This window comes from Mirounga leonina, unplaced genomic scaffold, assembly GCF_011800145.1.
Source record: "Mirounga leonina isolate KUSES-001 unplaced genomic scaffold, KU_Mleo_1.0 Mir_101595, whole genome shotgun sequence".
NCBI lineage: Eukaryota > Metazoa > Chordata > Mammalia > Carnivora > Phocidae > Mirounga > Mirounga leonina.
This window is the reverse complement of record NW_023270158.1, coordinates 14,961,903-14,978,586: the sequence shown is the minus strand read 5'-3', so window position 1 is coordinate 14,978,586 and position 16,684 is coordinate 14,961,903. Positions and strand designations below refer to the sequence as shown.

The following is a 16,684-nucleotide window of genomic DNA, read 5'->3' as shown; positions in this document are numbered from 1 at the left end:
ATGAGTTATTAGATCTTTTAGAGTCTAAGTGAATTAATATGGAAAGTAAAATACTGAAAAGCACCTCCTGGAAATTTTTACATTTTGTATTTACAAATATCAGACAGCATTAACTGTTGAATCTTGTTGAGGGCCTATACAAGATGGTACTACAAAAGTTCCAGGAGTGAAATACAAATAGTTCCTCAAGGGTGCCTGGGTGGCTCAGTCGTTAAGCGTCTGCCTTCGGCTCAGGTCATGATCCCAGGGTCCTGGGATCAAGTCCCACATCGGGCTCCCTGCTCGGCAGGAAGCCTGCTTCTCCCTCTCCCATTCCCCCTGCTTGTGTTCCTGCTCTCGCTATCTCTCTCTCTGTCAAATAAATAAATAAAATCTTTAAAAAAAAAAAAGTTCCTCAATGTAATGTTTTCCCATTCCCATGTGAACAGAAAGGGTAAGTGGGTAGATAATTCTGTAGGGTGCACTGGGCCTGGTTTTCTCAGTATATGAGTTAACTCCACCACACAGAGAAACCTGCATAAAACTAACTTACGCCCATAGGCTAATTTATACACCCAAATCATCTGATTTAAATTATACTGGATATGATGGGAGAGAGAAACATTTGGATTGTGGTTTCTTTTCAGATTCATTGTGTTTTCTAATTTAATGCATTGAACACTTGGAATTTATCACCCTAATATTTCTTGCATAAGAAAAGAATTGGGAAAAAATGGACAATGCTTAATTTGTACTCTCAAACTTTGCTAGTGGAAGAGCCCAATGGTACCACTATATTAGACAATTTGGGGTAGTTTCTGATGAGGTTAACTGTGAATCTACCCTATGACTAGCAATTGTATTCCTAAGTATTTACGCAAGGAAATAGAAGCAGATGTCCACGGGAAGACCTGTTCAAGAATGTTCAGAGTAGTCTTATTCATAGTAGCCACAACTGAAAACAACCTGAACGTTCATTAACAGGAGATACTGAACAAGCTGCTGTATGTCCATATGACAGAATATACTCAGCAGTAAAAAGAATAAACTACTGATACAAGCAACATGCATGAATCTCACAAAATTATGTTAGGTGAAGGAAACCAGACAAAGTAATATCTTCTGTATAATTCTGTCTAAATGAAGTACAAGAGCAGGCCAAAAGAAACCATAGTGATAGAAATCACAAAATGGATGTTTTGTAGATGAGTGATCGGAAAATTTATTGGAAAGGGGCAAGAGGAAACTTGCTGGGGTAAAAGAAATATTCTGTATCATTTTTAAGGTATGGATATACAAGTCTATACGTTGTCAAAACTCAACGAACTGAACACTTACCATCTGTGCATTTTACCTTATGTTAATCACACTTCAATTCTTTAAAACTTGGATTTAAAAGAAAATAGACACTATAAATTCTAACTCGAGGCTTATGTGGGAAGAAGCTGTAGAGAAAGCTGGAGTCAGGACAGCTGGTCTACTGTAGATATCTCCCCAGGCTGGGAATGGTTCTGTGTTGGCGCCAAGCACACCCCTGGATTCTGGAGACGTGGCACCAGGCCTGGACACAAGTGGCATCCTTCCCATGTCCGTGTCTAGTGGAAGAGCTTTTGAAACAACCCAAAACTGTGCCCGAGACATAATCCTATTAATGTAATAAGCAGAATTCTCATTTCCTTCAGATGGCATTTATAAGACTGTTCTCTACACACTTTTAAACACTGAATATGCAAAAGTTAGAGAAAAATGATATGAAAGTAAGTCCTTCTTATTTTTAGAGAAGTCATTGCCCAAATGTGAATTATCCCTATTGCTAGAAGTCATGAGCTACTGAAATAATTATATACACTACCTCAAATACACTATATAGTAGGCCAATAAATAGTACTGTCTGAAATGTAATGAGAAAAAGACAGCAGGGTTGATGTGGCTTAGCAACTAGAGAAATGGTCTAGGGACGCCTGGGTGGCTCAGTCGGTTAAGCGTCTGCCTTCAGCTCAGGTCATGATCCCAGGGTCCTGGGATCAAGTCCCGCATCGGGCTCCCTGCTCCACGGGGAGCTTGCTTCTCCCTCTGCCTCTGCATCTCTCTCTCTCTGTCTCTCATGAATGGATAAATAAAATCTTTAAAAAAAAAAAAATCAAAAAAAAAAAAAAGAGAGAAATGGTCTAGTGTCCCATGAATATATCCTTCAAGGTACAAACAAATGGAAAAGTTATATATACCTAGAGTATGGGCAATAAGCAAGAGTAAGTCTTCTTGAGCCACAGGATAGTCATTTACTAATAAGATGGAGACCAAGACCAGGTCCAAAGAAACGGCATTTTCAAGGAGCTAATTTATCCTGAGATCCAGACAGTATCTCAAAGTTTCCCCAGATACTTCTGTAGTATTACATGCAGAAGCCTACTGTTCTTACAGTGTTCTTGTAAGTCAGAAAAGAAATGTGTCTTTCCCCACAGTCCACACACCAGTGCCTGCTCCTCAGTTACCACATTATTTCTATGCAAGAGTAATCTACATGCCTTCATATTATAAATGTGGGAGGTTAAAAAATTTCCCATGTAAGTTTTTCACATTGGTTTATAAACCATGGTGTAAACTCTCCCAAAGAAAATGGTGTATTAGATTTAGTTTCCACATTCTTTTGCTCCAAGCTGGACACATTCGTTAATATGAGTGCTACCCATTATTGCTTATACATTGGGTCAGGACAAAATTACTAGGGGTTAAATTCTGTAACACTTAAAAGAAATGATTTGGGGCCCACTGCTGTATTTTCTCTTTACATTACAATGTGAAAGGTGTTGCCCCAGCAAATGTCATTTTCCCTTTGAAATGGGATCTGCTTTTTAGCTCAAGTTCAAGTTGCCTGGAGTGGCAGCATTTAAAAAATAAAAAGATTCCATTTCAGCACAATTCAACATCAAAAGATGGAAAGAGAAAATGCAGACCTTTTAAAAATCTGGTTAGCCTTTGTGTTATTTGGTTAAAATGATAGACTCTACTCCCTTTAAGGGACTGAGACTGAATATTGAAAATTGTAAAGCAAAATCGCTCAGCAAAACCTAAGGGAAACTGGCATTTGGTTAAACACAACAAATGAACAAGTGCCAAAGAGTTACATTTAAGGGCACCAGCAGTCATTTAGTTACTGGCAATTAACAATAGTCTTTGGAAAGCTCCAGTTTGGGCTAAGGAAAAACACATTGATTATTGCTGCGGTAGTAGACTATTTTCGGAATAAATTGCTTCAATTTAAAACTAGATTTGCTACAAGCATTTTGAGCAATGACTACAATTTTTTCTTATCAGGACAGTTGGACCAAGCAACCCTTTAAAAGAAACAGCTAATTAAAATAAAGCGCGTGCCATCTCTTAGTATATTGGATTACATTGCAAATAATAAATGCATTCGGTTTACACTAATCTTGCTGCAATTACCTACTGTAGTTTGGGGTCCTATTTTTTCTACTGGCCTGTACCTGGTCTTATTGTCGGGCAAACTTTCTCTGCTAGATGTCTCTGAAGAGGTAAAGATGTTAACAAAGTAAATCGAAGTTGATATGTACTTTTGAACTCTTCACTTGGAGTTTTCATTTTGTTTATATGTATTTCTGTATATAATCTTGTTTCTAGGAGAACTGAAGATTTCAGGTGGCTTTTTCTTATATGGTTCAGCTGAAAATTGCCTCATTCATTTTATAAAGTCCTTTGAAATGCTCTGCCCTGATTTATATGCAGTAAAGTGCAACTTTGTGGGGGAAATGCATGATAGACAATCTAATGATCCCAGTTTATTCATTAGCCTCACCAAGTACATTTCCTCTTCTCTCATTGTGTTATAAAGAGCTAAACTTTATAAGGATTTATCCATCCACATAAATTCATATGCATATTTATTTCTCTGCAGCAGTATAACTTATTTGTTCCTGGCAGGAGGATAATTATGTTCAGCCTACAAAGATATTCAACTCAATTCTACAATACATCAATGCAATTTAGAAGCAGTTATAATTTTTTTTTTTTTTTTTTTTGGGTAACACATTAAGAAGCTGAATTGCTACTCACATAATAGCAAGAAAACGTTTTGGGAAGGTATAAACTAGTATGTAAAGATAGCAGTTTTGCTTTTGCAAAAGTGCTTTTTGGAACAAGGCAGGATATACAAAATAATAATATAGTAATAATAACAATAATAATAAAAAGGAAAATGAAAATGGTCTCTGAATGTGGCAGCTTGATCTGTGCAACCAAACATCTGGGCAAAAGATTACCTTCAAAGTGGTATATTTTGTCATTTCAGAAAGAGGCTTTCAGCAAAAGTATCGAATTAACTTTTACTTATTGTCAATCAAGAATGCAAATATGGTTGTTGGCTAGGACCCATCATTAGGGCGTAGTTAGCCTCAGCTCCCAGAAGCCATAGGAATTGAAGAGTTACATGTTAACAAACTGTTAAAAATTTAAAAATAAAATGAAAGACTAGAGGAAAAAAATACATCATTCTTTCTACAGTTAGCTAGAGCCTACCCTTAAACGTGCTTTTCTTCTTCCCAACCAGAGAAGAAGGGTACTAAGTTTGGTTTTGCTTTTTCCTATGAAATGAAAGGAATATTCATAACTCGTATGTATTAAAAGACAAGGTTAAGATGAACAATGGCAGTAATTGAAAAAACATGATTCCACGAACAAATAAATTAAAAGCTCTCCCTTAGCCACAGCAGAAAGATGTCACTTGGTAAAAATGGAAGAAATGATAGAATTAGAAATCATCATGTTTCAGCCATCCTAATAATAATTGATTCACGTAAGAATTATCAACAGATGCTAAAATTATTGGGTGAAAGATCGATGAGGCAGGATATTCACACTGTTTTAAAGTACCTCCGCACTGATTATTTATTAACGATTAAGGGAAAAATGGACACCATTTCAAGGAAGTAATCAAGATTAACATCACCAGTAATGGGACAAATCGACATCATGCACCTCCTGATGTGATGCATTAACAAGGCACAATATCATTTATGTAGTATTCCAGCAGAAACAGGCAAATATCCAAAAAAGGAGGGCATATCAGGCAAACTCAAACTAAGAGACATTGTATAAAAAATAAAATCTGGCTTCTAGTCTTTAGGAACGTCCAAACCATTGTAGGGATCAAGAGCAGTTCCTTTGGCGTGAAGATTATTTTGAGTTAAAAGCAATCCACACCCAGCAGATGCAGGAAAAGCCCTTTGCCTCCACAACTGTCTAAATTTACATTGGAAAGGAGAGCCTGTCCAGGAAGAGAGCTATTAACAGAGATTCATCTTCACCTAAGAAATTTATTTGCATAACAGGGCAATCTTTCTTTTCTAAACCCCTTTGTTTTCCAACCTTTGTTTCCCAAGCTCCTCCCCTTAGCAGCTCAGGAGGGTCAGATAAACCTCTTGTTGCCTGACTGTGTGAATTCCTCCTACTAAATTTGATATTCTCCCGTTAGTCTGTCTCATGCTTAGTTACAAGGACCTTGATGGACAGAGAAAATTTCTTCCCAACACCGTGAAAGACAAAGAAAGGCTGAGGAACCATCCCAGATTAAAGGACACTAAGACTTGACAACTAAATGCAATGTATAATCCTGGATGGGAAATACAGTAGAAGGAGTATTATTGGGACGATCTTTTAAAAGTGAATATAGATGGTATGTTAGATAACAGCATTCTACCATTATCAATTTTCCTGAATTTGATAAATATACTCTGGTTAGGTAAGAAAACATCCCTGTTTTCAGAAGATTCACACCAAAGAGTTTAGCCATGATGTCTGCAATTTACTCTCACACAACATCAATAATATGTTACGTGCTTGTATACATGCTGTTGCTCTTTTTATTTACCTACCCACATTAAGAGAGGTAAGGCAAGTGTGGCAAAATGTTAATAATTGGTGAATCTAGTTGAAGGGGATATATGGAAACTTATTGTACTATTCTTGCATTTTTTCTGTAAGGTCTCCAGGTTTTTGTTTTTTTTTTTTTCAAAATAAAAAGTTAAAAAATAAAAGACAAGTCAAATGGTAAGATCGTATTATTGCAAGTGCTATTGTAATTAGAGTGTGTTTTGTATTGATTAGTTTTGACTTAAAATTTTATTATTTACAGTCACTCTGATGTAATCTGTCTAAAACCTTCAGTTTAATCTTCCAAAAACATGCAGTCCTTGCCTTGGAATTTTCTTCAGTAACTGTTAGCCCATCTACAATGCTTATGGAAAAAAGACCAAAACCCTTATGGTGGCATTCACAGTCCTTCACTCCTTTAATTGAAGCAGCTAATTAAGCTCCAGCCCAGAATCATCCCTCCAATGTGAACTGAACTTGACATGTGTTTTCCCAATTCTAGACTGACGTAGAACTTCCCCTTTTCATTTATCAAAACCCTACCAGTACTGCGAGGCAAGGCTAAGACCGACGCTTTCAATGAAGCTTTTCCAAAAGTGATTCATCTCCTTAGAAAATGTATATTCTGGGGGTGCCTGGGTGGCTCAGTTGTTAAGCGTCTGCCTTCGGCTCAGGTCATGATCCCAGGGTCCTGGGATCGAGTCCCGCGTCGGGCTCCCTGCTCGGCGGGAAGCCTGCTTCTCCCTCTCCCACTCCCCCTGCTTGTGTTCCCTCTCTCGCTGTGTCTCTCTCTGTCAAATAAATAAAATCTTAAAAAAAAAAAAAGAAAATGTATATTCTGTAGCTTTCTTGGTGACTTACTATATTGCATTATGTAATTTACTTTTGTTTTTAGTTTTACATTATAGACAATTGCTTTACCTTAGGACCTTTGCTGTGGCTGTTCCCTCTGACTGGAATATTCCTCCACCAGATTTCTGTATGCCTCCCTCTTTGCTTCTTTATCTTTGCTCATATAACACCTTCTCAGTTTGGTCCACTGAGTGCTCATTCCAACTCACAAACCTGTGGCTGCACTTTGCATCCATTTTTCTTTCTTTCTTTTTCTTTTTTTTAAAGATTTTATTTATTTATTTGTCAGAGAGAGAGAGAGAGAGAGAGAGAGAGCGTGCGCACAAGCAGGGGAAGCTGCAGGCAGAGGGAGAAGCAGGCTTCCCGCTGAGCAAAGAGCCCAACTTGGGACTTGATCCCAGGACCCTGGGATCACGACCTGAGCCGAAGGCAGATGCCCAACGACTGAGCCACCCAGGCGCCCTTCTTCTTTCTCTCTCTCTTTCTTTCTTTCTTTCTTTCTTTCTTTCTTTCTTTCTTTCTTTCTTTCTTTCTTTCTTTCTTTCCTTTCTTTCTTTCTTTCTTTCTTTCTTTCTTTCTTTCTTTCTTTCTTTCTTTTCTTTCTTTCTTTCTTTCTTTCTTTCTTTCTTTCTTTCTTATATTACTCATGATATAACACAGCATTTAATTTGCTTATTAATAAATTTATTATTGTTTATTATCTGTCTCCCACTGGAATTTAAATTCCATCAAGATTAAGCATTTTTTTTTTTTTGGTCTATCTTATCCATATTTTTTTTTACTGATCTATCTCAAGTGCCTTGGAAACTATCGGACACATAGTAGGTGCTCAATGAATAGCTGTTGAATAAATCAATGACTGGATGACTAAGAACTCAGTTTTCTTTTTTTTTATAAAGATTTTATTTATTTATTTGAGACAGAGAGAATGAGAGAGAGAGAGCGCACATGAGAGGGGGGAGGGTCAGAGGGAGAGGCAGGCTCCCTGCCGAGCAGGGAGCCCGATGCGGGACTCGATCCAGGGACTCCAGGATCATGACCTGAGCCGAAGGCAGTCGCTTAACCAACCGAGCCACCCAGGCGCCCCTAAGAACTCAATTTTCTAATAAAAAGTTAGTTTTTTATGCATTCCCACTCTAAAATTCCAAGAATATCTCTGTAAGCCATTTTCCCAGCCAGCCAACGTGTCATGAGGTTCAAGCAACTGATGAGGTGTAATTATTAATATGCAGTCTGTTAATTTGGTAATAAAACATCATTCTATAGAAAAATGGTCAGCTTAACTATACAAATACAGAAATGTTCTCTCATTCATAAATCTAATGACCATATAGTGTAGTATAGACTTACAGAACTAGGAAACTTTGTATTCACTTGGCATTTAGAAATCAATCATATATTGTTTACATCTTTGATAATGTTATTCAGTTTTTTCTTTTCATTTGATGAGGGAGCAGAAGGCTAGCTGAAGACAAAGCATAAGCTGACACCCTGCAACCTGCCCCCACCCCCCAACTCCTGGGTGGGATATGTGTGATTTTCTTCCAGGAAGCTCCCAACTATCTTAATGTTATTGCTTTACTAGAGAGAAAAACAACTTTAACTTGAGAATGGCAAGGCCTCAGGTATCTTGTCTGTCCTCTTTAGCATATGAAAGTTCTTTTGAAAACCTCCCTTTTTCCTTACCTCCCCCAACACGATAATATAATCAATTGCTCCTCACAACCCCAGTGCAGCTCTGTCTGCCCACGGGTCCTATCCCCGTGCTTTAATAAAACCACCTTTTGGGTGCCTGGGTGGCTCAGTTGGTTAAGCGACTGCCTTCAGCCCAGGTCATGGTCCTGGAGTCCCGGGATCGAGTCCTGCATCGGGCTCCCTGCTCGGCAGGGAGTCTGCTTCTCCCTCTGACCCTCCTCCCTCTCATGCTCTCTGTCTCTCATTCTCTCAGTCTCAAATAAATAAATAAAATCTTAAAAAAAAAAAACAAAAAAAACACCTTTTTGCACCAAAGACGTCTCAAGAATTCTTTCTTGGCCGTTGGCTCCAGACCCCACCCCACCAAACCTCACCTATATTCCAAAAACCACATCACATCCATCCATCCATCCGTCCATTCATTCATTCACTCTCTGTTTAATAAATGCCTTAAATGTAACGGGTGTAGTACTTAGAGTTCTAGCGATAAGATGATGAATAAAATAAGCTTCTTGTCTTAAAGGGGTTCATGCCTAGTTGAAGAGTCTGGCATATAAGTAGATTATTTAATAACACAGTATTGAAAGCTAATGTCTATTGTGCACTTAAGTTTCACTCTTAAGTGAAAGAAATGCTTTACTCTAAGTAGCATGACCACAGGTCAGGTGACCAACTGAGTGCAGGGTGTTTGTTTTTCTACTGGGAGATTTTAGGGCTAGGGATCAGACACCGTGGCACAGTCTGGGACGGTGCCTGCAGAGATTTTTGGCAAGAAGTGTGGTGCGGAGTACAGAGAAAGCAAATGTATGGCGTGATGGATGGTGGTAGCCAACTAACTGTTTTGATTTCTCCGCTAGAACATGTTGTTTATCTTTTTTTTCCTTTGCAAAGCAACTAACTTGCACCTTGTCGATACATTTGTTTGAAGGATTTGTGGTATCAATTAAACCAGGTTTCCCAAAATTAGGTCAGAAAAACAGGGCAGCGATCCTCCCTCATGAAAAACTGACATATTGTCCAAAAGCACAATGTGGCATCACTAACACTGAGCTTTAGTGCTGAAAACATTTCCCCGTTGGATTATAAAAATGGTGTTTGAAATCGGCTTATCTAAAGACCATAATGTGGGATGTACCCAGAACAGTTATGTATCTACACACATACAAACATACAAAGTATTCAGATGGGGACTCCTTCATCTTAGGTCTCATAAGATTGAGTATAATGAGGAGAAACCAGACAAAGAAGGAAGAGACTCTGCTATAATAAAGAGCAAAACGGGCCTCAGGTGATCAGCTTAGAAGATAGGGCTACTGTTTACCAAGGTGTCAAATTTCACAGATGCCTAAAAGAAAATCTCTTAGAAGAAAAAGTATTTGCTTTCCCTCTACTAGGAATTTACTTCTCAACATGTCATACAAATAGACAGGCACAGATGGAATGTTACAAAACGTCTCTTGAGAGAAAATTATCAGAATGAAGGTGGCATTGCCATTTTACTCCTTTTTGTTAAGGGCTGTGGTGTTTATCCTGAAAGCAATCCTCCACCAGAGGATATCCTGTCACAGTTAGAACAGTTTGGTCTTCCACTGGGAATGCTTTGGAATGGCCAAAGAACCAGAACATCTGGACTACTTAGATAACCTTAGAACGAGCCATGTTTTCTACAGAAACACTTAACCCTTCTAAAAAAATTATGGTTTGTAGTATATTTAACTGTTGGAGGTAGATTTATAAAATATTATACATATGTAAGAACTGATTGCGTTGCAATACACAAAATGGGATGCTTTGATCAACTTCCGAATTTTATGTTATTTATTACAATTTTCTCCCTTTAGGGTTTTAATATATTTCCTAATTATTGAAAGCATTAGAATAAAACGTGTTCGGCAAAAGCTGTTTGTTTCTCTCATGAGACAAGTTTCACTCAAAATCTTGGTGATTCCACAGAGCTAGAGACTATTAAGGCAAAAACAATAATCAAACCATATGCTGGTTTATTTCCCTCAATGGAAGTAACAGAAAATTCCATTTCTTATCTCTCTTGAATCTTTTTGATAGCTGTTTCCTGAAAACATAAGAGTGCTAAGACAAATAGTGGTAAGTTTGCTTTCCTTTCTCATTTTGTAAAGAGAGAGTGTCAAGAATGTATTAACACTTGTTTACATTTTTTTCTTCTCCCATTAATATTCTTCAAAGAAATAGGCATGGTTTGGGAACGACTGGTAGCAGAATCTAGCATTCCTTGGTTCCCCCACAGCTGCTTAAACCATGACAAAGTTGAGAATAAAGTGGGTGGCCTGTAGAGTTTAATGGCTTGTGTAGTTGGGATATAGGAAGGGCCTGTCCTCAGGAATGCATTTTCTTTTACCAAAATGGCAATAACGTGGACCTGCTTCATTAAGACCAAGGCATTATCTTGGCGTCTTGTTCTATGTATTGATTTTTGGTGCATGAAAATTAGCAATGGTTTGAGAAAATAATGTAGAAGTAAAGGTGTCCCCCCAAACATGTTTTCTAATACAGACAGACAAAATGGGAGTGAGAGGGTACATTGAAGCAAATAGGTTTTAATACATTTTTAAAATGTGTAAATAACTTGATTTGACAGCAAAAAGATGAATGATAGGTTTCCTGTAAGCATTTTAAAATTTTTCAGTGGCTGTACCAAAATAGATTTATTTTTTCTCTTTTTATTTTCTGACTCTATGAAACATGCTCAATGTAGAGACTTTGAAAAATCACAGAAGAATACTGAGAAGACATGAAAGGTCACATAGGATCACAACACCCTGAGATAACCACTACTACTACTTCAGTTAAAAAAATTTTTATGCATCTCTTTCTAGTGTATTAGGTTTTCATGTAGCTGAAACCTTTAAATGCTAATAGTCCAAAGTAGCTTTTATTTTGCCTTTGAATCTAGATGGTTTAGAATGGAGTTGCCCAAGGTGGTTTATGATCTGTGTTCTAGTAAGAGTCTTCATGGTAAACTCTTTAGCCTAATTTTTATTCACATACCTATTTATTCAACTACCATTTATAGATGCCCAGTTCAGCAAGGCAAGTCTGGCAGGAATTATTTAACAGCGTTATTGAGCTTTTCTTTATATAAATAATATTTTGGGCAGCAGTTTATAAATATTCAGTCAAAAGTAGGTTAAAACACAGTCCCATATTAGAGAAGATATGGATTTGAAATTTCATTTACTCTAACTGCACTCTTCTAAAGATGAGAAAACTAAAACTGGTATGTGAGTAGTTAACAGTTGAAAATACATTTGAATATTACCAGTTTTTATGTGACTATTGAGTTGCCACTGACAGGAGTCTACACAAGAAGATAGCCAATGTAGAATTTTGTTGTGATAGCTTTAATGTAGTCCATTAAGCTACTTTCAATACTGACGTATTTAAATAATATACACATAACTAGTTCATCTGGGGAGAATTAGAAGCGTACTTCTAATTAGTAGAAGAGGAAAAGAACATGCCATCCCAAAATATGCCACTTGGCCATGTAGATTATTTTGAGTTGAAGGCCATTAAGACCCAGCAAACTCAGGAAAAACTTCTACCCTTCCCTTAACCGTCTAAAAGAATTGAAGTAGGGGGGCTAGCCCAGAAAGAGAGCTCTTACCAGAGATAACTTTTCCTTAACTTTTTTTAAAGATTTTTCATTTATTTATTTTTGAGAGAGAGAGAGTTGACGTGGGGCTCGATCCCAGGATCCAGAGACCATGACCTAAACCGAAAGCAGACGCTTAACCGACTGAGCCACCAGGCGCCCTCAGAGGTAACTTTTTAACTGAAAGACTTAATAGGCATGGCCTGGCAAACATATGACTACCAACTATCTGCTCTTCTTCTCTTCCTGTGACTTGCCCTCCTCCCCTTTGAAGCCCCAGGCCCCTATATCATTCCTCAGGTTGGCATAAAAGCCTCAACGGCCTGATTGCCTTTGGGTCTCATGTTTTATGGGGTTCTTGTATGCACGAAATGATTTCTCTCTTTTTAGGCCATTTTACATCAATTTAATTATTAGGCCAGCCAAAGAACCTAGAAAGGAAGAGGGGAAAACTTTTCTGATATCCAAGTAGTTGTGAGTCATCACCCTGAAACTGTGGGATGATATGAGTTTTTAAATCATACTCACTTTACATGACATACTAGAATTAGAATTCAAAACTGATTTAAGTGAGGCAATTGATGTCTCATTCTTTTAGACTTTGATAACAGCTTCTTCCATTTTAGTTTCCATGAACTTGGCAACCATTACTGGTCAGTACTCTGGACTGCGGGTGCATATCTTAAGGAATTGTCATTTCTATTCTGCAGTTACAGGAACTTGTCATTTAAAGGTATGAGTCAACTTCACAAACACTTAAAACCACGAAAACATCCCTAGGAAGAGCAACCACTTCATTTCACTCTCAAGATTTGCAAAATGAGGTACAATGACTCAAAACTCAAAGAATCTATAAAATCTGACAAATGGGCTAATATATATACCATCAGCCTTACCCAGGGTTTCATATGTTCTTACAAGATTCCTGCACAGGGGCTTAAGGGCAAGTAGTTTACAAACCATAAAAATGAAGAATAATGACACAAAGAGACTTGCTTTAGGTTGCATACAAGTAAAGAGTCAGAACCAAAACATTCTCAAGAAACAGTCTGTTTTTGGGTGCTTGGGTGGTTAAGCGTCTGCCTTCAGCTCAGGTCATGATCTCAGGGTCCTGGGATCAAGCCCTATGTCAGGCTCCCTACATGGTGGGGAGCCTGCTTCTCCCTCTCCCTTTGCCTGCCACTCCCCCTGCTTGTGCTCTCTCTGTCAAATAAATAAATAAAATCTTTTAAAAAAGTCTGTTTTTTCACCACAGTTTACAATTTCTTTTCAGTAAATTCTTATTCATATATAATTGCAATTCATGGCAATGATTCTTGGGTGGTTTTTAAAATGATATTTTTGTGCTTTCTTAAATATACCACTGGATTTTTTGTGTGTGAAGTAAAAATAAAATCTGTTTTAATAGAGTAGCGGCCAAGGGCAGGCTGCCCCAATATGGGCCACCTTGGTATGAACATTATTTTGAGTTAAAAGCAATCCAAACACAGCAGATTCAGGAAAAGCTGTTTACCTCCCCCTCAGCTGCCTGCTGGTACCAGAGATTTCTCTTTAAGAAACTTATCTGTGTAACAGGGCAACCTTTGTTTTCTAAACATCTCCTTTTACCTTCCTGCTAATGGCCTTTCTCCCCTTTGTATCCTCAGGCACCTATCCTTCTCTTTAGCACATATAAATGTCATGTTGCCTCACTGCCTTTGGAATCTTCCATGTCTGTGTGGATTCCCCATATGTAGGCTAGTAAATATTAAATTTGATTTTCTTCTATTAATCTGTCTCATGTCACTTTGATTCTTAGTCCAGCCAGAAGGACCTTCAAGGGTAGAGGAAATTCTTCCTCCCTAACAATAGCATGTAAATGTCCATTTTTAATTTAGAGAAATCAACCTCCAGATACATTAATCTTCAAAGAATACACACTAAAAATAGTGTATGTGCCCTAAAAGTAGAGAGAAACAGCTAACATATTTCTTATAGATAGTAAATGTAGTCCTCAACACTAAAATCTAATATTAGTTTCCATGGTAATTTATTGGAAATCAACACATTTTTTCCTATTATATGACCTGAGAGAGTAGTTAGCATTTTTTACATGTCATGTCTAATTTCTCACTGTACTGACCTGGTTGTCAAAGTTCGATATACAGGAACTGCTTGTTAAAAGTTATACCTTGCATTTTATAACCCAGTTGTGCCATTTCTCATTTGAGTGCAGGAATTCACAGCCATAACAATGCACAGCCATCTCCCTCTTCCCAGCAATGTTACTCTAATACCCCAGGATGGTGGTAGACATTGCTCTGGCAGCAGTGACTCAACTACTAAAGAAAGACACCTAGCCCAGTGCTTTGCCCATAGCTGGCACTCAATACATATTTGGGGAATGGGAATGATTTGTTCCTTTTTCATACAGCAGCACTATATGAATCATCTTTAGGCAGCCTGCAGTGGAGTGAGATTTTGATCAGGATATGAAACGTCGTCAATTAATAGGTTGTTCCAACCTAGAAATAATGAGAATATCAAGGTGGTTCTGAGAAGGAAGAGAGTGGTGTGTTGGTGGGTGCTGACTGTGAATATGTTATCCCGATTGTGATCTCTGATCACATATGTGAAATTGTGCTATATGTGCACTAGATGATACTGTGGGCTTCTTGAGAATACCTTAAATAGAATTATTATTTTTTAAGCTGGCTGTTTGTGTGTACTGTAAAGATTTTCTAACACAAAGATCTGAGTTCCAGTGCATTCCCTCTGCTCTGACCTTAGGCTTATGTGTGATTTATAACTTCTGTTAGCAGCTAGAGACAGATGCCTGCTAAAATGAATCGAACTTTTGAACATGTAGGTACTGTTTATCCAGGTTGCATTACAGACTTTTGTCTTTGCCTGTTTTGCAATCCTATCACTGACCAATCATATGTGGAGGTTCAATTCTTCTACTATGCCTGGCCTTCCTTACTACACATAATTGAGATTTAGTTTAATATGAGTATTCAAAACAGGAAATTAGTGGTATTTACTACCCATCATGTATCTTGTTCCTCCTTGGTAATTGCTATTTGCATAGACCGAACACTGTATATAGCCTATTTGCACAGGATGAAATACACATATATATCCATAGACATGTTGTGGAGACACATTCCTAAGTGGATTTCCTTTTATAAAAAAGGGCTATATAAGAATTCTGTCTGGGCGCCTGGGTGGCTCAGTTGGTTAAGCAACTGCCTTCGGCTCAGGTCATGATCCTGGAGTCCCTGGATCGAGTCCCGCATCAGGCTCCCTGCTCAGCGGGGAGTCTGCTTCTCCCTCTGACTCTCCCCCCTCTCATGCTCTCTCTCTGTCTCATTCTTTCTCTCTCAAATAAAGAAATAAAATCTTTAAAAAAAAAAAAAGAATTCTGTCCAACAGTGAGGGTCCTCCTGATTTAAGAGGTAATTATTTAATACTCGAAGAGAGTGCCCTCTCAGACATCTCTCTGAGTAGCAAATGTGTTCTATAAAACACAATTTCATTGAATACATGAGGCAAGTAACCTCATTAAGAGTAGAGTGTGAGGGCAATGTACTAATGTTCAAATAGGTTCAAAGGTTTTGACCATGCAAGAAGAATGAGGCAATTAGTTGGATTTAATCCCACTGACTAGCTATATTCCATTTTCATTTCTCTCTCATGGAAACAGTGAACTCAAGAGAGCTAGTTGCTCTTCACCTATTAGAAGCTACCAAGTTTATCAGAGGATCTATTGTCTAGGCAAAGACCTCGGTATGCCAACTGTAGTCCACAGACCAGCAGCATCACTATCAATAAGGCACTTGTTTGAAATTCAAACCTTGAGTCCCACCCTGGACTAATGAATTCCAATCATTTTTTAACAAACTCTCCAGGTGATTTGTTTGCACTGTAAAGACTGCAACTGTCAGCAAGCCCTTTTGCTCAACTCTAGACCTTAAAAGTTAAAACCTAAAATAGACAAGACTGCTTGCGTCCTGCTCTAACTGAAGCCCATTGTCCTTATTTCTTTTTTTTAAAGATTTATTTATTTATTTTAGAGAGAGAGTGAGAGTGAGAGAGACAGAAAGAGCCGCTTGCGTGTGTGAGCAGGGGAGAGGGGCAGAGGGAAAGAGAGTCCCAAGCAGACTCCCTGCTGAGCGGGGAGCCCAATGCAGGGCTGGATCTCATGACCCTGAGATCATGACCTGAGCAGAAATCAAGAGTCAGACACTCAACTGACTGAGCCACCCAGGCGCCCAGCCCGCTCTTCTTATTATCACACTTTCCAGAGGCACTGATGAAGGTGTTTTCCAATGATCGGAACATTGCAACGACCAGGCCAGAAAAGCCCTGATAGCAACAAAATGCAGAGAAGACCACAACCCAGAAGTCCTCTTCCCTGTGGCTCAACACATACCAACCCCCCCCCATGAACGTGTGCTCTCTGCCTGCACCCCCCTAAATTCTCCCTATAAAACTCTAGGTGTCCATCTTGCTGGTGGAGAGGTCATTTGTTCAGGCTTGAGCCTGCCACCTCCCCGGACTGCCAGCACCTGAAATAAATTTCTCCTTTTCTTTTTTCCAAACCCTCATCTCTTGAGTTATTGGCTTCTCTTGAGATGAGTTTATCCAAGTTTGTTCCAC

At 38.4% G+C, this 16,684-nt stretch overlaps 1 protein-coding gene across 1 annotated transcript in view; it reads right to left on the bottom strand.

The window, feature by feature from the left end:
- IL1RAPL1 (interleukin 1 receptor accessory protein like 1) overlaps positions 1–16,684 on the bottom strand; it is a 1,375,052-nt gene that overhangs the window by 23,814 nt on the left and 1,334,554 nt on the right. The gene's annotated exons all lie outside the window — the stretch shown is intronic.